The sequence below is a fragment of the Neopsephotus bourkii genome, unplaced genomic scaffold, assembly GCF_033783945.1.
Source record: "Neopsephotus bourkii isolate Nb327-2 ecotype Australia unplaced genomic scaffold, CSIRO-AGI_Nbou_v1 NB_1346, whole genome shotgun sequence".
Taxonomy (NCBI): Eukaryota; Metazoa; Chordata; class Aves; order Psittaciformes; family Psittacidae; genus Neopsephotus; species Neopsephotus bourkii.
This window is the reverse complement of record NW_026901826.1, coordinates 2,903,741-2,925,260: the sequence shown is the minus strand read 5'-3', so window position 1 is coordinate 2,925,260 and position 21,520 is coordinate 2,903,741. Positions and strand designations below refer to the sequence as shown.

Sequence of the window (21,520 nt, the reverse complement as noted above, 5' to 3'; positions counted from 1 at the left end):
CCATCATCTGCACATACTTTTAAGGATCCTAACAGGCAGATCATCTGGTCAGTATCTGATACTGTCTAGGCTTAAAGAGTAGCAAGTATTAAGTTTAATGTAGGAATAAGGCCTGAGGCTGTGAGATATGTGGTGAAGGTATTAACAAGGTGTATTCAACACCCTGGGAGGGGTAATTGGCTGCTATTAGAAGAGATTAGGTAAACAGATGGAGGTGAGATGGCCCTTAATGGTACCTCAGTAGGGTGGAAGAGGAGGAATGATGCTAATTTTCATGTTCTGTTCTGGCCTTGCACAAGTCCCACAGCCCTCAAGCAGAAACTCCCGTTATGCCTCATTTATATATAAAAATACACCAAAGTGAGAAAGCAGCACCTATGCACACCACCTATGATGGCAGCAGCAGGTAATTTGACTACAGTCTCATCTCTACTTCTCTCAAAAGTATAAATTTGGTATTTGTATTTCTCCATAGCAGAGGGTGAGACCGTGGTCCCATTTTTCAGGTAAGTTGATGGGCTTGCTCCTCTCACTTTCCCAAAGCAGGGATGCCTCTTGGTAAGATTTGCACCCCCAGCCATGTCGGGTGGGACAAAGCTTAATAAATTACCAATTATTTTTTCCATATGAGCTCAGTTAAGCAATGACTAGCTTTGGAATTTAATGCTAATACAGCAAGTGAACTTACCAATGGCAGTTCTGAACCTCTGTTTTTGTTGCTTCAGTAGGTATTTGGCAAAATTTTTGTAAACACAGCCTTACTGAACACATACACAGTTCACAACGGGATACCCTGCAAAGATCTTTCATCAACCATTAATAACTAAGGTACATGGTAAAATGATTTTGTTGTTGCTGGGTTTTTCCTCAGTTCTTATGCCAGAACAATGCAGAATCTACACAGTCACAATTTCTTATCTGCTTCCGTTTGCGTCAGCCAGCCTCTAAGAATAATTAATTGGAGACATTCAGCCACTGGGCATCTGATCTCATGATCTGAAGTAGTTACTTGGACTATTAATAAACATGAATTTCTTCAGTGCATAGCTTTTTCAGGAAAGAAAACTGCAGCTAGGCTTAAAGATGTGATTGAAAAAAAAAAACAAAAAAACACTGATCAGATTAGTTCAGAAGACTGAATCAGTTGGTATCCAGCTCAAGAATTCTGTGGGCATTGTTGTTTGCCATTACAAAAGCCAAGATCATCAAGGATAACTCTGTAGTCCCTGTGTGGCACCTCAGCTTCTAATGAATTTAGCCATCTGATATTGCAACATCATTCCTTTCTGAATGTGGCATTTCTGGGAAGAGCACCAAGATATGACAGCAATCACTGTATGTGTTGTTAATGCCTGTGGCTAGATTTTGTGTTTTGGAATACCTTGAGGCATCAGGTAATGTGGATATTGAGTAATTCTCATGGTAATTTATAAAGTCACAATGCATCTAAACAGACCATAGCAATTACTGTTTCGTAAATGATGTAGTCTTGGGAAGAAAAGACGCCCTTCTGTCCAAAGGATATATAATGAAATGCTGTAACTTATACGAGAATACAAAGTCACCTCATACTTTGAAACAGTGTACAAACAAGTACTGGTTCTAGTACATGAATATAGACAAAAAATAAGGTAAACTGACTTTTTTTTCTTAAGAGATCATTAGATAGTTTAAAAATTAAGCTATTCTACTGATACACTATGCCTTGCCTAGAACAAGCTAAACAAACAAGGAAAGATCACTGGAATGCTCGCTATTCTTCCTTTATAAGGAAAAGGCAACATGCAGAATAGTCTAAGCTATGTCTTACATGATCCAAATTTTGATATCTTTGATGTTAAGCTTAAGGGATCTAAGCGGAATTTTTGCTTTCCAAATGCTGTTGCCTTGAGTATGCTAGCACCTCAGTCTTGGTAATGCCAAGGGTCTGCAATTTGCAGCTCTAAGTTTTCCCCTAAGACACTGAGACTCTTTTCCAGAGACTCCATGGTAGTATTTTTTTTTTCCTTTGATGTTCTCAAACTCTAGGTTGTGCTGTTATTTTCACAGTCTTGCAGCTGCAAATCCCAACAGTTTCACTATGGTAGGCACTCATGGAAACAGCCAACACTATACTGAGAACGGTCCCTCTTTTGCACACCCTCACACATGAGATTTCATTGCCTTTTGATTTGCAGATTTTAGTTTATAGTAGGGATAATCAAAATGTGGTGCATGGCAAAACAGATAATAGTGATTTAAATGTTTAATAAATATTGTCCAATAATTAATTTTAATAACCAACATGCAACACTTAAACAGAAAAATCACTGCATTACAATCAGCACTTACAGAATAAAGACCTGAAGCAGACAGTGGTAATTTTCACATGGTCTGTTCTACGAAGTGTGAGGGGAGAAGCATGGCAAAGAAAAAATGAAAATCATCAACTTAGTCATCTTAGGTGTCTCCACCCTCTGCATCAGAGCAAAAGCCCAAAGAAAGATGCTCATCTGGAACCCCTCACCACTGCCACTGCTTTTCCTGGCCTGCCACTGGGAAGAGTGCCCTTTTCTTACCTCTTTCCCATTTGTTTTCCGTTTTGCTTGTTTTTTTTCTGGCTAAAGTAACATTCATCATTTGTCTATGCTAATACAACCTTGTCTGTGTAAGCCTGATCCAACACTCTTTCTGTAAAAATACTTATAAAAATCTCGAATGAGAATTCTTCCCTACGTCTCTAGGTTGCCAGCCCAGGACAGAGAAAAGAACTGAAGCAACCAAATTAGTTGTGGGTTTTCCAGAGTGATTCCTGGCATGACTTTAGTTACACCCAGATCAGAGAACCCAGAAGCATTTTCCAGTCTGAGTGCTGGAGCTATATGCTGATTCTGTATCATATTCTCACCCTCTCCTCTCCTTCCCAAAGTAGCCATCTTGTGCATTTCTGAAGCAGGATTGAGTGGTGTTGCATGTGTGGGGTTTTTTTCAGTCTAGATATCTGAAAACATGAACATGAGCTAGCAGTGTGCCCTTGCAGCCCAGAAAGCCAACCATATCCTGGGCTGCATCAAAAGGAGCGTGACCAGCAGGTTGAAGGAGGTGATCCTGCCCCTTTATTCTGCTCTCATGAGACCTCACTTGGTGTATTGTGTACAGTTCTGGTGTCCTCGATATAAAAAGGACATGGATCTGCTGGAACAAGTCCAGAGGAGGGCCACGAGAATGATCAGGGGCCTGGAGCACCTCCCATATGAAGAAAGGCTGAGAAGGTTGGGACTGTTCAGCTTGGAGAAGAGAAGGCTGTGTGGAGACCTCATAGCAGCCTTCCAGTATCTGAAGGGGGCATACAGGGATGATGGGGACGGACTCTTCATTAGGGACTCTAGTGGTAGGACAAGGGGTAATGGGTTAAAACTTAAACAGGGGAAATTTAGATTGGATATAAAGAGGAAATTCTTTCCTGTTAGGGTGGTGAGGCACTGGAATGGGTTGCCCAGGGAAGTTGTGAATGCTCCATCCCTGGCAGTGTTCAAGGCCAGGTTGGACGAGGCCTTGGGTAATATGGTTTAGAGCGAGGTGTCCCTGCCTTTGGCAGGGGGGTTGGAACTTGACGATCTTAAGGTCCTTTCCAACCCTAACTATTCTATGATTCTATGAAAACTATTTCCCCTCCTATGGAACATAAGCCAAATCAAACCTAAACAAACAAACAAACAAAAAAAGAAGACAAACCCAGAAACTCCCAAAAAATTCATTCCTTTTCTCCCCCTTCTCCCCCCACCAAAAAAACAAACAAAATGAAACGAAACAAAACAAAAAAAAAACAAAACAGCACAACAACAACAACAAAAAAACACCAAAGCCCAAAACAAAAAACAACAACCAACCACTCTCAAAGATATATGAAAGACTCTGGAAAGCATGTAACAGTCTAGACAAAGTCTAGATTTTTTATCTTTTCTAACCTATCCTTTTTTTTTTTTTCTTTTTTGGCAGAAAAAATGTTTATGTTTTTTGCAAATAAAGACAAAATATTGTTATACAAAAAAATGAGTTCTTCAGCCAAACTCTTTCTCAGTCTTCTCCAGAAAACCACTTCTGGGCTGAGATATCTCCTTACATAAAATTCAGTGCTTATTTATTCATAGGAAGTATGTACTATAAATAATCAATCCTGGTGTGTGTCAGCAGAAAAAGAAATTGCTATAAGGTAATAAAGTAGGTCGTAGTAGCTTCTTTTTCCTCTTCCATTTGATTTTTCACCTTCCTGTACCTGAAAATTCTACCTGTCTAAACACAGAATCTGAGCACATACTAGAAGTTAGCATGGTTTCATAATTTAAAACATTTACACCTGAATTTAAATTCTGATTAAAAAATCTTCCTATTTAAAATGAATCACCTAAAGGTGAAATATAAATTTAAAAGATACTTTTACCTCTAAAAATCATGTAGGTTTTAAGCCTATTTACACATAGTAAAATGTGTGTCGTGTTCAACAATCTTATTTTCACCACCTCCTGTCATTCACCTCTATCCTTGTCTTATCTTTTCAGAGTCACCATGTCAAGAAGGTTAATGCAGTTACATGAATTTGTGATGGACCATTTCACTCACATTCATTCAGGCAAACATATATGGATGGCTGGTAAACAATTTACTCCACAGAGAACAAGTTCTTAGCTGAAATGGGACCTCTGCCAAACTAATACATTAAATGATGAGATGTTAGCTGCAGAAGGAGGAGAAGAATCCCGGAACCTGACTCTCTTTTTTAGCACTAAATTAATACTTCTAAACGCTCAAATATTAGGCACAGTTCCACTGAAGGCAATGGTATAAACCAGCATAAAAACAGTGTTAATGAGATCTTAGTCATGCTTGCAATCTTTTAAATGTACAGCTCACAGCAAGTGAAGAAAAATGGCTCTTAAAAGTGATGATGTATGCATTACATCCTTTTATATGTATAGGGGAAACTTGCTTATTAAGGACATGAAAAGAAGGTCTACTCTGAGGAAAAACTGATTTCTTCTGCCTGGTTTATTTCTCATCGAAGATCTACTATTTTAAAAGACAGTATTTTGGCCTAGGCAGAGCTACATCACTGTGATTTTGTTTTAAAAAGTGATCTGAGAAAAGATTTGTAACTATGGAATATAACTTAGATATGAAGTAATGGTACAGCAGCCCCTACACAGACTTTTCATCAACTATTACATTAACATCTTTGAGTGATGTATATGAGTAGGATGAAGATACATTTTACTCTACTTTTCTTCCCCTCCCCCCTCCATTACCAAGTGACAGAACCATCAAAACCCACGTACTTTGCCAAGCCTGGCTTTATATAATGCTAGGTAATATTTTTACCACGTTCTGCATGGACTTCTTTGCAAGACTAATTTCTCTGAGGAACTTCAGGTTAATAGTAAAATTTGCCATACTGGGAAAAAAAAAAAAAATTCAAACCAACACGTTAAAAAAAAAAAGAAAAAAAGTGAAAAAAAAAAAAAGAAAAAAGAAAGAAAAAATACTACAAAACAAAAGCCATATACTTGAAATTAAACAGAAAATAAGATTTATTATGATTCTTTGGAAAAACAGGATAAAACTAAATAAACAATCCTAAATAGATATATATTCAGTGATGATACCACTGGGTATGGTTTCCTTAAAAAAAAGAGGGTGACATTTTAGTAAATGCTTTACTTGGACAAAAAACCCCAACATTTTAAAAGATTATTCAGAAGAAAACAGACTCAGTTTCAAAGAGTATAAGCTATGTCCCTACAGAGTGAGGATACTAAGAATCATATTTCACCTTGATGCATATAGTGAATTTCCTTTTAAAATATTGCACCCCCTCAGACTAAACAAAACTCTCATGTCCAAAAGCATCACCTCCTCTTGTAGGTCCACCTTGTCTTATATCCCACTACTGTAAGCTCTCCAGAATCCAGTATCTGACTGCCACTCCTCTCACTACTCTATTCTCCATGCTTTGCCTGCTGTCGTCAGCAGCGAACCTGTCACTCCTATCCTTTTCTTATATTCTTATTTTGTTTCTTTAGTGAGCACCCTCTATTTGTTTTGAGACTCTACTGAAGCTGCAAGTGACTTCTTACCTCCTCCCACTCACTCCATTATTATTCTTTTTCTGTGAAAGCTAATCACATTATCCTTCTTGTAATACTGATTGTCTACATCTTACTGCTTGTTTGCAGTCTCTGACTAGGATGTTCACCTTGAGGCAATGAGAAGAGAAAGAAAACACCACAAGTTAAAGATGATGAATAAGAGAATGAGGGGCTTGGCCATTGAAGAAGCATCTTCATTTGCACAGAGGAAAAGGTGAGAACTAAAATATGCAGTTGACTTATTTTAGACATAATTAGTGCTTAGATTTCAGGCCTTAAGAGGTAGAAGTGGTGTTACAAATGCTATCACTGCTGTTAACAAATCCATGAATTTTCTTCCAAAATGGAACTGGACCATCTCTCCAACATCCTTATTGACACCTCTGGCTCCAGACAGTATCTTCTTCACCTACACACATTTTGGTTCCTCTTAAATAAACCAGCTCCAACTAGTTTCAGAAAGCAGTGCACTATCAAGCCTAAGCAAATGGTCACCCTCTAGGGGCAAACAAAAACTAAAATCTACCACAGAAGGATATTTCTGTGAATTGTTATGGTTCAGTTATCATTTACTCATATATCAAATGCAAGTTTCATTTAGTTTTCCATCCTTATCTAGCTAAGAGCTAAGAGAATTCAACACCATTACAACCGCTCTCATCTCCTATCCTTCCTACAACATTGCTAATGTAACTTCTACATTGCTAATATAATTTCTATTGCCTGAACAAGAAATCCTTCACAAAAAGGTGCGCAAATTCAGCATAAGAGAACTGCTAATGCAAATTGCCAAGAGGTAATGGGGTTTCTGTTTTAGCTGTTGAAGCCATTGTCATTATACTAACCAGTATTATACACTTAGTAAGTCGTGAACAAAAAGCACTTCAAAAGGTCTGGGATGCTCAGACAAATTACAACATTACAGGAAAAGAAACAAACAAACAAATGAAAACCTTTGCAGGAACTGCAGAAGTAGAGAAAATGAGAAATCCTAACTATATGTTCTAGTTTCAGTCTCATGAAGCCAATGCTCTTAGACAAGACAGATTTGAGCAGGAGGACAGTTCACTACAACTTCTTATTTCCAAGGGAAATAAAAATACAGACTGACAATTTCAAGGAGAAATAGGGTTTTGCTACACTAGAGTGCAAATTAAGACAGGCCAGCTCTTCTAGCAGGGAACTGCTCTTGCTTGTGCTTGCATGACACTCTATGCCCATAACAACTCAATGTAAGATAATGGTACATGATAACTGCACATTAACCTGCTACATTTCAGCAACGTATCACCTCTTTACCAGATCAGAGCAGACAAATCAATGCAGCATGCCTTTCACAGTCCAGTAGTGTAAAAATCTTACTGGCCCTAATAAGGTACTCTGTTCTTTAAATGCAAGTACTGTCTGGCCTACATTATCAAATTCCTAAGGTACTGCATCCAAAACACTACCTCTATGTAGAGATGTCATCAAACCAATATAAACAGTAAGCATTTATCATCAAAAAACATAACCTGAACATGGTTCAGCTACAAGAACGGGGGGGAAAGAAAAGACATAACAAATGTAATATTAAATGAAGTAGCGTGTTTTCTTAATACCTGTTAACCTGTTTAAACTGAAGCACTAAGTCCACCTATCATGCACTGTAACTTGTGCACCTGAACTAAAGCAAAGTATTATCACAGTGAGCATGAAATTAACATGCTAGCTCTTCCCTAAGGAGATGTGCTCCAGCTCCACAATTAATTTCCAGTTGTGCCACTTGCTATTATTTAATCTGCCAAAACCAGTGAATCTACATCATCTGTCTCCCAATTCACCACCTGCACACTGGAATCTATACACACTGAACATATCTAATTTGGGCAGCAGACCTACTGCTGGCTATGTTAATACAAATTCACAGCCTTGGGCACCTCAGTTAGTCTGTCCAGCTGTGCATAATTTGCAGAAAATTCTACTTCCCCTCATGCCATTGTGTACTGAGAACTTATCTTTACTTTCATGTATATGATGTAGAATGCAGTAGGTAGACATTAAAATAATTACATTAGTGATAGAGATGTATTTGGCTTGGGACAATCCAGCCAGCAAATCAGTGACTACGTAGGTAACTGAGAAACAACACTGACTAATGAATGTTGTCTTGAAATACTGCCTTGAACCATCTGCTCTAAAATTTGGGTGATCGGTACATTTCATACAGCAATAAGTCACTATTCTGCTTCCTCTAGTCATTGCTAGCAACTTTTTTATCTGTCTGAGACATCCCATGAAATCCAGATACAGTCTTACTATACAAACTTCAGAGTTTTGGTAATGGCAGATGTAGCAAAGATTCATGTGGGCTTCACCTTTTCTTACATAATTCCTCTGGAATCCAGGGTAGGATTTTGCCCTTTTTTGTCACAACTGTCTATAACATTGACATCTATGATCCAAAACCAGTACAACTGAACATAACAATATTATAAAGCTACTTTTGAGATAAGGCAAAAACTCTCATCAGCACAACCACAGCTAACCAGATGACTGCATGAAAGAGTCTACAAACTGGATGTGTATAGTACATCAGTTTGGTTATTAGCACATACCCAGCTTCTGTTGAAAAGTCAATCCAAGGAACTTCAGGGAGAAATCACAGATAGTAACAAGCCTCTATTTTATACACAGTCACCAACAGAGCATGAGTTGAGACAGTACATGCTCATACATCATCTAGGATACTTCTCTAGTGGATGTTATCATCCACACCTGTAAGAAGCTTTTCAATGAAGAGATGCAGATGTACCTATTTTTCAGAGCCTACTGCTTCCTTTTTTACTTTTCAAACAAAAGTTTGATGCAATTTCATCAGCAGAACTTAACATGAAGCTGGGAGAAAACTTCTAAGCGGTATGACACTGCCAGTTGTATGCAAATACTCCATATAATTCTATCCAAATTCTACCTACTCTTAGGACCTGACCAAAAGCCTTTTAAAATTAACAGGACTCTTTGCACTGAATTCAACAAGACCTGATCCTATGACACTAATCTGTCAATGGGCTGTTAATCTCAGTCCTATTACACAAGTCTGTTAATGTTCTATGCTTAGATCCAATTAAAAAATGAGTAAAAATTTATTGTACATTAGGTAGCATATGGCTTATATGTTATATGGCCCTGTATTAATAATATACTGATTTTGTTTCTTTGAAAAGACAGATCTGGAAATCATTCACAGTAGATCAGAAAAAGGTAAACTCATCTCTCAAAGCGTAAATATATTCCCTGTATAATTTTCTGATAGTTTGATCTGTGTATGCCCAAATGCTAGAAAGAGATATTTGGCTAATAAGTGATACAGACTGGTGGAGTGAAATCAATAAAGTAGTAGAAAGGAAAAAAAGAAAAAGGTTTATTTATTAGCAGAAAAAATATTTTTAGATTTATAATTGTACTATTGATAAATTTTGAGTAATTCCTTGCTGGTTTTAATAGTAGAGTACTGCATAAGGTCTGCAAAGAACTTTATTTATTGGAAAGGAAAACTGACTAGCACATCTACTTTGCAAGATTAAGATTTATGGAAAACTGAAAAATTAATTCTAAATTCAGGACTACAGAAGTCAGTACAAAATGAAGATACAGAAATAAAACACCAAGAATCTGGTTCCATTCCAAATTCTTTATTTGAAAATGAGGCTATCAATCAGCTTTGTCCTTGTTTTATTACATTTGGGTGCATAGAAGTAGGGCTTTTATATATCAGAAGTCAGAAGTAGGACACATAATGTAGTACTTGTTTATTGGAATAAAACAAATAGGTATTTGGAACTAATTACTGCACAGTCTGTTTTGGAAAATAACATCTCCAAACAAAAGTGTTATTGAAGCTCATGAACTCATTTTTCACTGGAGTTCAAAAGCATAAAAGAAATCCTGTTAGAGAAAATGTAACTGAATTTTTTTTGGTCCTCTCCATAGTGTTTCTAAATACTTTTTTTTTTTTTTAAAGAAGACTTGTTGCCATTAAAAACTGTTGTGTTTTTTTTCACTAATGGTCCAAACTGACTTTAAAACATAAAGAAACTTGACCTCCAACCCAGTGATGTCCAGCAACAATATCACAAGATCACCACATGATGGCACTGATCAATATGGCTGGTCAGTCTTGGAAAGACCACTAACTTGACAGCAACACTACAGAGCACAGTCGCAAGAGTTTGAAAATCTGTTCCTTCCAGGTCTGTACTGGGCCTGTGACTACTGACCCAGACACTGTAGCAACCAGCATTTCCGAAACAATCAAGCCATTATAACACGTCAAGCAACACTTAGGGACAAACTTCCACTTCTGGCTGTACTAGACCTCTCCTAGATGACAGTGACTGACTACCTCCACTTGGAGGACAAAGGAAAGGTCTTACCTCTGGACTCATTTGCAATCAGAAATAGCAGGCCATATATTTTTGTCTACAGCATTCAACAGATGGAAATCCAAAAGATACTGCTAGATGGAAGTTTGCTACCATCAAATCATGCCACTAATATTTTATCTGTCATCTACTATGGTGAAATATTGAACTGGCTTAGTATCTATGTGTGCAACCAAATGTCAATATTTTTTATTTATTTAAATTAAATTTATATACAAGTATATAAAAATGAGCCAATTCATTCTATATATGAAATCATAACAACCACTGCATAATTACTGACTGCCGTTCATTTTCAAGGCTTACCTCTCTTGAAAGGCTCAGCTTCCCCATCAAGTTGAAAATCTCAGTGAGCACATAAATAACAAAAGATAGACAAGCATGGAAAAACCTAACCCTCTACAGAAGCTAGTCAGAGGCATACACCTAATTAAATACGTCCTATGGCATTGAGGGGTGTGTGCACTCAGCACAGAAGACAGACAAAAGGAAGAATCATGCATTTTGACTGCAATTTATTTTTAGATTATTAGAGTACAAATCTGAGCATTCCTAGCTAGAGATCGTGCATTTGGTTTGAATTAGCCATGCCACTGCTAAAGCCCCACTGCAGATCTCACATGAAAAGCCAGTGTTCTACATGGGCTGCTTCTATCCAGGTCCTCATGCAACGTATGCATGCAAGACATAAAGTAACCTGCTTCATACACAGCTTATTTTAATATGAGCATTCATCCTTTTGACCTTTAAATTTAAATAAGGTACTGCAAGCTATTAATCATTTTTTCAATTTTATCTTCTCTACCTTTATATCCATTTCAAGTTGTTTAAAGTCAATTAGCATTGTGACCTATCTCATTGCAAATAATTTTTCCAAGAGTATTGGAAAAAGAAAAAACAACTCCACTAAACAGCAAGTTGGGTTGTTTTTCTTTGTTGTTTGAGGAGTTATAACTGGTGTAGGGTTTTGTTTTATTTTTGTTTGAGTTTTTGTCTTTCTCCTCTTCAAATCCAGTATGGGAACTACTAAAATAAATACAATGAGAAGTACAGCACTATTAAAAGTGCTGTACTATTAAAAAAACTATTAAAACCCTGTCAGCTGTGAGGATCAAAATCACCCACAGCAGAAGTGCTTTACAAACATTGCTTTAAAGTACCTGAGTTGAACTACGATAGAGGATAGCTGCAGCTAGACATGAGATACTTACATTGATTTCTGCAGCTTATGTTTTAGTCTTTTTTATTAAGTTTTGGTTTCTTTTAAAACTCACAGCCTTACTATTCAGTGCATATAACTAACCAACCTTACGCGTGCAGCAAAGATCCTGAATCTTGACAAGTCTTCAAGTGACAGAATGACTAAATTATATGCTGGTTGTAGCATGATGCTTATTCCTGTCCTACTCAGGTGGAGCTGTTCTTTACACTATGTGATTCAGCCATCAAATAGCAGCAAGCGTGTTTGAAAGGCCAAGAGGAGGCTGTATTGAGAACCTGTCAAAAACAAATGTGCAAACCACTATGCAGCAGTCAGTAAATGCTCCTTGAATCACTTTTGTTAAAAAAAACAAAACAAAAAACAAAAAAAACCAACCCACCAAACAAAAAAACCCATAACAAACAAACAAATCTGTGTTTCTATATGGTATCTTTTACACAAAGCTTCAGTTAAACAGTTTTTCTTTTGCCTCTTGCCTTCATCTCTGTATGACAGGATGCCTATTTAGAGTGACATTTATCAAACATAGGAATTGTCAGGTGAATGATTTGCCCAAGAACACAGGATCAGCTAAAAAGATAAAGTATTTGAAAGAATATAAAATAGATACGCTAGCACAGAATCTCCAGTAAAGCTACTGGTTTTTGCCACTTGCCTTATTTTGACCCCGTTGGCCTGTTTCAGTTACACTATGAGGCTTGCTTTTGTTTGCTTGCATTGTGATACCTTTAAAAGAAATGACACTTCACCACTGACCACTGGTTTTTAATGATCAAGAACAAACATTAGGAATTTTAAAATTTATAATCTACATGTCTGTGATGCAGCACTGCATTTAAAAAAAAAAAAAATAATACCAGGCAAGTATTCACTCCCTCCAGAAATGCAGGAGGAAGAAAACATGTATTTTCTTGTCTACACAAATGCTCTCCAGTAGAGACCAAACCTAAGGGCCATTAAACTAAACGAAGAAAAAAAAAACATAAAAAAAAAAATTTTGAATTGGCTTTGAATTAGAATCCTCTTGAGGACCAAGACATTTTGGATGCCAAACTGAATTTCAGTTTCAGTATCTGGTACAACTTAATAGGTTGTAGAAGCATAGAGCACACCAACAGTAATTGCACCTATATGATATACAGCCATACAACTAGAGAGCAATAACAGGTGTATTTACACACAAAAGGGTAATACTTCCAAGATTATAAAAATGAGTAGGACACAATTACATTTCTTTTTACATTGTTAGAGAAAATTGCATGCCATCATAGATCTTTCTGGTTTGAGTTACAAGAAACTGCACGTCATGTTTTCATGTTCTCAGTCTTTAATCTTTCATTAGAATATGACTCATAAGACAATCCATGCAACCTTCTACTCAGTAGTATAGGCAAAAACATTTCAGATGTCCTGCCTTAACACACATCTGTACGGATGCTACCTGTATAGAAGCTCACATAGGTAATATTAATAGTTAGAATATGAAATAAATCTTTGTAAGCAAAATTAAAATGAAAGGTTCATTTGATATACAAAATCTGGTCAGATTTATAAAGCAGAGTTGTGTTCTCATCTAGGAATTACAATCAGTGGAAATTATTACTTCTTTTCTTAGGGTGACAGGAAAAATCAGTTTATTTCTTTAATGCTGACAGGATTTATCCATTAGATAATTATTAAACTTCATTTGTGTCCCATGGGATGTGGACTACTGCCCTTCCATTTAATGAGATATCTAAATTAGCAGTTGTATTTATGGCTTGGGAGGAGAAAAATATCAGAGATTTCCATTCATCCAGTTAAGCTTTGCCTTCTGATCATCTACTTCTAAACATGTGCATGTATCCCCTTAACATTATCAATCATTTAAAAGCAAAAAGTCAGTCTAGAATTTTACACACATTTGCTTTCAATACAGATCAAACATGGCTAAAGAGCTCTCTTTTCCTTTCCTTTTTCTTTTAATTTTTCTTTTTTTTTTCTTTTTACTTTCCTTTTTTCTATTTTTATTTTTCCTCTTTTTTTTTTCCCATTTTTGTCCTCTGTAGTGGTCGTTTTTTTAAATACAAAACGTCTAAGCTTGCACACGCGTTTCTGTCACCCTTACCACAGTAACTAGCAGAAAGTCTCTCCACACATTTTGCCTCCAGACGCAAACGCTGACCACAGGCACCCCGCACCACCACCAGTTCCCGCAGCTGTCACACGTCCCTGCTCCCTGCTGCAGCCCGGCAGGGCCTGGGCCGGGGAAATTCTGCCCCCCCACCTCCCCTCCGAACGTTTTCCGCCCTCCAAGCGCTCACCCCCACCCCAGCGCGGACACAGCACCGAACCCCCGTCCCTAACGCGGCCGATCCGCCCCAAAAACGGCGGGACCCAGCGGCGGACGCGGGACAACCCCTGCGGTGCGGGAGGTGGCGCGGCTGGAAGGGCCCGCAGCGCCACCTGGCGGCCGCACGCCCGCCCCTGCTGCACCCGTGTTCTCCGTAAACTTCTCTTCCACCGCACACCCCCTGCCCCAAAAGCCGCGCGCCCGAACCAGCCAAGTGTCCGGCTCACGCCGCCGCCTGCCCTCACCCCCGCGCGGGGCACTGGCACGGGCCCGTTCCCCCCACATCCCTCCACGCCGCAGCCGCTGCGCGGGGGCGCGCCCTGCCCGCCCCAGCCCTGCGCGCCCGCGGAAACGTGTGGGGGGTGTTGGGGCTGAACGGGGGCTGCCGGCGCCTCCGCTGCTTCCCCCCTTCCCGTTCCAACACTACCCGTGTGATGGGCCCATGCCGGTCGGTCGGTGAGGGCTGCGGGGCTTCTACCCTGGGGAAGGGGCAAACCGCGGCGGCGCCTCACGCCGCCAGCCCCCTGCCTGTGCGGAGGGACGATTTACTGTCGGGCTGGGGGCGCGGGGGAGGGTGGTGCCTGTCTTCGGGGGGGGGCACCGGTGGTGCCTGTCTTTTTGTCTTTCTTGTTACCCCCCGTTCTCCATTCATCTCCCCGCGCCAGGGCTCCGTGCACGCTGGCTCTGCCCAGCGCCGGTTCCCCGCTCCACTGAGTGCAGATACCCATGCCCAACATAGGACCGGGCATTTTACCTCAGCCCACAGTGAGAAAAAAAAAAAAAGGGGGGGGGGGGGGGGAGAAGAGGGAAACAAAAAGAAAATAAGGAAATGGGGGCGGGAAAGGAGGAAGAAGGCAAACCCATCGCGGTTTGGCTTTAGTCAAAGCGGGTGAACCGCTTAACCCAAGAAGAGACAGATTTCCTCTGAGCGGCAGCCTCCCTCGTTCTCCCCCCACTGCCGTCTCCCTTCTGCCTCTCTATGGTTGCGGTGGCGGCCAGGGAAGTGGTTAACCAGAGCCGTATGTGTAGGTTTTGTGTTTCCCCGATAACCAGAGGCGCACGCAGGGCATGAGGTACCGCTCCTGCTCTTCTCCGCGCTGGCAGGAAACTGTGGCTTCGTTCTTTCCCTTGCTGCCTGTACTGCAGATATTTTTTCCCTCCTCTCCTCCACACTCTTCTGTTTATTTGGCTGTAAGGCAGAGCTACTTTGTAAACATCTCACACAGAACCCCAGAGCCTTTCCAAATAGCTGATTGCAGCAAAATGCCTACAAATTATGGTGCAAGGGGGGAATGTATAGGGAACGAGACCGGAGTGGATTTAAAAAAAAAAAAAAAAAAAAAAAAATTTGCATAAATATGCATATGTGACAACCAGATCGCAGATGATGGTGGAGATGGCAGAAAGAAAGTATCGCTTTATCACGATGGGAAAAGTAAAAGCACAGACGACTGCAGCAAACTGCTCGCCCTTTGCCAGAGTAGCAACTGCAACACCTCTCCCTCTCCCCCACCCTCGCGGGGGGGGGGGGCAAATAGAGAAGAAACAGAAAGGTAGGGGGAAGCAACAGAAAAAAATGAAAATGAGCACTCGAACGGCAAATCCAGCACTCCTACCTTTACACCGGAATAGCTGCAGAAGCACAGGGGTCTTTTTCACACCGATTCTTTCAGGAAATCCTCTCGGGCTATCATGCAGCCGAGATTATTCACACACGGTTCCTGCTCTCGTTTTTGGAATCCAACGCGATTCCCTTCTCCAAAGGAATGCAACGACGACGAAGGGGGAAGGGGGGGGGTGGGGGAGAGAAAAATTAAAAATAACGACAAGAAAGCCAGCAACACTGGAATTGGAGGAAAGTCGTGTTCTCGGTTGTAAGAGACCTACATTCGGGCAGAAAATTCATTGCAATCAGTGCGAGAGGGAGAGTTAGATCTGCGAGCCGGAGCCGTGACTGCCTATGCAGAGAGACCGAGCCGGGAGAGACTGATCTGCAAGGCGAGGCGAGCTGGGAGGGAGAGGGGGGAGAGGGAGAGGGGGGAAGAGCGGGTGGGGGAAGAGGTCCAGGCTGTACCAGGCGCTCTCCTCCTGCGATTGGACCAAACTGAATGAAATTTGCGAAGCCGGCAGCCAATGGCTCCCCGCCGCCGGCCCCATCGCTACAGAAACCCCGTCTCCATCCTCAGCCCCGGGCCGGGAGCGCCGCAGCCCCGCGCAGCAGGGATCGGGCGCCGGCACCGGCCACCGGGGGAGGGGGGCCTGTGCACACCGCGGGGTGAGTGTGCCGGTGTGCGGGTGGGAATCACGCAGTTTAGGCTGTCGCTCTCCTTGCTCCGGGATCGCGTTCAGCAAGTGTGGTCTCTGTTAACCCTTGAAAGCTGAAGCCTCTACAATACCAGGCTGTCGTTACCATGTTCACCAAGATGCATTTGAAGGCAGCTAACATTATAATTGCATACCAACCACTGAAGTGTTTTGTTCCTATTGCCTTTCCTCACATACAAAAAAAATAGCAAAGTAGACATTTGCCCAGTGTCCAATCGTTTTGTTTTATTTCAATTGTGGTGGTTTGGGTTGATTTTGCCTTGGTTGATTTTTTTGTTGTTGTTGTTTGTTTTGTTTGGGTTTTTTTCCCCACAATGCGACCAGTTATTTAATGTCCCTATTTTAGTTAGCTAGACACTGTTTTGAAGGTCAAGTGTAAGGGCTGAAGAGGAGGGCCTGTGGTTATTGCTAAGTACTACAACACAGGGTCTCCAGTTTACTTCCCATGTATAATTTCAGACTGAGGGTGGTGTAGCAAATATGTGCTCAGGCCTCCAACAGATGCCCCTTGTTTCACTCCACAGCATGTTGCTTTGATGGGTTTAATAACAGCACTTAACATTACCCAGAGCGCAAGACCCTGCACTGAGATCAGGTGAGGGCTGGCTGATTTCTGTGAGAACAAAACAGAGAACAAAATAAAGAGGTCTTGAACATCATTCCATAATTTGAAGCAAAAATCATATTCATGCCTTGAGGAGACTTCCTGACACAAGACTTCTATTAGACTTCATAAGCTGAGTCTCTGACATTTTCACATGCAGAAGGAAAGGAAAAAATAAGTCAGAAGCTATTCTTTTCTAGATGCTTTGCTTCTACCACAATGTCAGATTCTAACAAGAGAGCAGATAGTGCTTTGTTTTCTCAAATCTGAGTTCTGGTTGTGATATTTGGCTTATCGATTACTTCTATGCTCTCCTGTTTCAAGTGGTAAAAGAATATATACTATCTGATCTAAAGATACCATCTAGCAGACAACAGTAGGCCTGTTGTGTGTCTGTACTTATATAGTGTTTTGTTGCATGGTATTCATTCAGTATCATTTAGGAAGGCATGTTTTGGTTTTGAATGTTGTAAATCTAAGCACAGGTGTAATTCACTGACTTAAAACATTTGAAGCAATGCAATAGCTACGTTAAACTGTTAACTTATTTGTCAGTAAAATAATTATTTTTATATCGCTTAATTATATGTTTTGCATTATTTTAGGTGACTCCTAACAGCAGGTGTTCATGCAAGTGAATTCTACTGCTTTTGTCATTTTAATAACGCACGCAGAATGTGCAACCAATCATACTGCTTGACTGAGTGCACATTTTGACACATTTAGAAAAGATGTCATCTTGCACTGCCATCTGTCCCAAATTTTGCAGGACAGTCTTTATTTTGATGAGTATGTCGTGCATTTTACAAGATAAATTTGGAGGATATTAAAGTATGCACTAGCTAATCTGAATAATGATATCCCACCTGTGTTGTAATATCAGAAGGCAATTTATTGCAGGTTACAAAAGGATCATATCTAATATTTGCAACTAGTGGTTTCTATTCTCAAACACAGCAATAAACCTAAACTTTCCATAGACTCTACACAAGTAGACAATCCAAGGATTTTAGTGGAAGGTGTTCACTCAGAACAGTGGAATGTAGTCGTCTCCTCTTACAACTTTCAAAAAGCTAAATGTACAGTTGGAAGCTGTGGCTTATTGGGAGGTTATCTGCAGCAATCCGCTGCATATTTATAACAGCAAGCAGGAGGCCAGGAGCAATCATTCAGAGAGAAGAATGCCACTTGCTTAGTAACACCATATCTTCTTACAAGGAGGCATTGTGTTATAGTATTAACCCAACTCAACTCGACTTGTAAACAGTGAAATCTAAAGAAATTGCAATACTGACAGTCTGACTGAAGACAGGCCAAACTCTCCTGAGTTCCATCCCATGCAACCTCTTTTTGTGTGTCAGTCAAACTGAGGCATGATTTAATCTCCCATGTTCAATCATAGTAAAATTTCCACTATTTCATTTCTGTAGCAAGAAAGTATAACAGAAGGGAAGGGAATTGCATTCCAATTACCTTTTCCTTAGCATCTTTTACTAGAACTTTAAGTGGTGTTTTCTCCTTCTGAGAAAGCTCCAACCCCAAAAATACTGTAGATGTAGATAATAGCACAGAAGGTTCACTTCATATATTTTGGTCCTTTTTTTAGGGAGTAAAATACAGGAATTTGTAGTTGTACCCTTCCTGAGATGCAACCTTAAATTTCATGAAGGGGTTACAGATACTGACTTTAACAGAGCCAGGGTTTCAGTTCTGTAATGGTGGAAACTGTTGCCAGGCTCTGGACATCCTTCTGTAAAGTCAAAGCTGGAAGAGACCATTATAATTATCTACAGAGATCTTCATATAATTTCAGCTAAGTGCTTCATCAGTTTGTTGGTTTTTTTTTTTCAGGTTTGCTTCTTTGGTTTTGGTTTGGTTTTTTGTTTTTTGTTTTTCGTTGTTTTTTTTGTCGGTTGGTTGGGGTTTTTTTCCATAAAGCCATCTATTTGCTGTGGAACTAAAGTATGTGAGTTTTTCCTTAAAAAAAAAAAAAAAAAAAAAAAAGGTTTTCAATTCCACAACATCTGGGTAAATTTTACCAGTGCCTAATTACTCTCACTTTCAAACTCACATTCCTGACTTGCAGAATTAAACTTCACTTTGGATTTGTCTATTGAATTAAAGAGCCTTTTAGTATTAACTTCTTTTTTAGAACTTACATACTTTACAGATCGTTATTAGTCAACCTTCTAACCTCCTTATTGTTGAGATAATTAGATTCTGTTTCCCTAGTCTCTTACTACAAGGCTTTCCAGACTATGATTCATCTTTGCAAGGCTTTTTTCAACCTTACCATTTATTATTATCCTTTTAAAAGTGTAAACTCTGGAATAGGATATGGAATTGTCACTGAGGTCCTATTAATACAGTCCTTTACTCAACTTCTCATTTTTATTTTTATAAGGATCACATTTAATCTTGGCCTCCGTGTGTGCTGGGAATTCATGTTCCTAATTTCTAAGCATGGTTTCAGCATTTTTTTTTCCTCTGATTTACAAAAATGCATTATCTTGTTTTAAAGTGAGACCTATATTCTCAGTTTAACTATAGATATCATTCTATAAAGAAATCAATTTACAGTGCTTGGATGTTTCCTAATGTTTATGGAAAACTGGTTGTCATTGATCTTACTATAGACAGCATTTGCAAACTTCTCCTGAAATTATTTAATATTTTCTTTGAGATCCTTACCAAGATCCTACATGATTAACCTTTGCTGGAATTTTTCCACAAGAAAATAACAATGAAAAAAGCTAATACTTGCACTGTGAAGACCTTCCCTCAGTTACCAATGTGCTTGTCTGAACTGGAAACTTCTTAAACACCCTCTCCTTGTGTTCATGATTATTCAAAACAAGGGTCTTCCTTTTATCTGAAACTAGACCTAATTAGGGAGACAAACTCCTGATCAGTATTTGGCAACACCACAATAGCTGCTTTCCTATACTGTAGTGTGTTTAATCTTCAAAATATCACTCAGACACAAATAATCATGAGATCAATAATTAACTTATGGGTATTTTCAGTTTGCATGTTTGGAAATATGTGAAAGGGTATACAGCGTGTTTCTGTGCAATATATTCTGGACAGCTGAAAATGTTCTCTAGTTATGCAGTTTGCCCAGAAACCACAGCATCTAATCAACACAGCACAAGGCCTAAGGTGATATTTATAATGATAGTGAGTCAAGGCAATCTTTATGCAGACTCACAGCCAATATCCCTGTTGCCTTTCAGGTCTGCATCTTTCGAGGAGGGACCCCTATATTTTCTGTATTAGGCACTATATAGGTACAGTGCAGTTAGGCTGCTTGAGTGGTATGGTAGTTAATATGATCAATAGCATTAAAAAAGCTCCTACTGCAGGCAAACAGACAAAACCATTCTTTAATAATAAGCTGAATTATTCCCTGTGCTTTAAAATCAGTCTTTTTTGTCTTTTTTTGTCTTTTTTTTTTTTTTAGGGTTTATATGCTTAGAATTTTATTCAGATTAATACTTGTGGTGTATATTCATGTACCATTCACATAAATGCTGAAAGTGCAGTCTGCCCTACATAGCCATAGAAATCTTGATTTGATCTTGACAAATGTGGTTTGTAACTTTCATTGGTATAAAAGATTGAGCTAACCAGAGGCTAGTTATCCACCCCTGCTTCCATTCTCAGAAACAGACACAAAGTGCCTTGAAGTCAGATCTTACAAGCTCTGTATAACCTTTTAAGTTTTAAAGTGCTATGCTGACTGAGGAGTTATTAATATTAGAAAGAATTATTTATAGCATAATTTAAGGATTACAGAAAAGCATGTACCTAACACCATATAGGAAACAAAAAACAATTTACCAGTATGTGTGTGCATCTTTAACTGCACTTGAATAGCACAGGAAGGAGAGCAGAAATATCATTAAATGAAATCAAAGAGAAATGAAATACAGTCCCTAAATACCTAATGCTAATGTCACCTCTGAATGCGACAATCATTCACAAGTCAGCTCTCTTCAGCAATTTAGGTTTCATCCACAGCCACAGTGTTAAGGATCTGGATGTTCAAAACCAAGCATAATAGCTCTGCAGGTAACTCCTTTGTCAACTGGTGGTCTGTAAGACATTGCTCACAGACCTGTGGGCTTCAAAAGAATGCTATAGCTGCAAGCTTCAAATGGCAAGTAAATTTTCTGCAAAAATAATTCTTAGAAGTTGTTAGAAGATGTCTTGCTTTTGGACTACAAAAAGAGGCAATTAGAAGATCAGAAGTATTGAAATTATTTTTCTTTTCACAAAATAATTACATAAAAGACAGTCTCAGTAGTATAGTGATGCCTATTTCCAAATGCCCTTCTCACTGGATTGTATCATTCATGCTTTTCCTGGCCAAGATATTCCAGTTTCTTTTGCTACTCAAAGTACGGTTTCAGCTGGAATGTGGAGAGTGCTTTCTACCTAAACTACCCCTATTGTATTGCAATCTTTTGAGAATAAATGTTTGAAACT

General features: G+C 39.4%; 1 protein-coding gene across 4 annotated transcripts in view; it reads right to left on the bottom strand.

The window, feature by feature from the left end:
• Positions 1-16,350, bottom strand: part of NLGN4X (neuroligin 4 X-linked) — a 168,378-nt gene extending 152,028 nt beyond the window's left edge. For 2 of the 4 annotated variants that reach the window (XM_061366500.1, XM_061366499.1), the window contains exon 1: positions 15,717-16,350. The gene's annotated coding sequence lies outside the window, so the exon portion shown is untranslated. The remainder of the gene's footprint in view (positions 1-15,716) is intronic. The other 2 variants (XM_061366505.1, XM_061366504.1) reach the window with 2 other exon arrangements.
• Between the last annotated feature and the right edge of the window lie 5,170 nt (positions 16,351-21,520).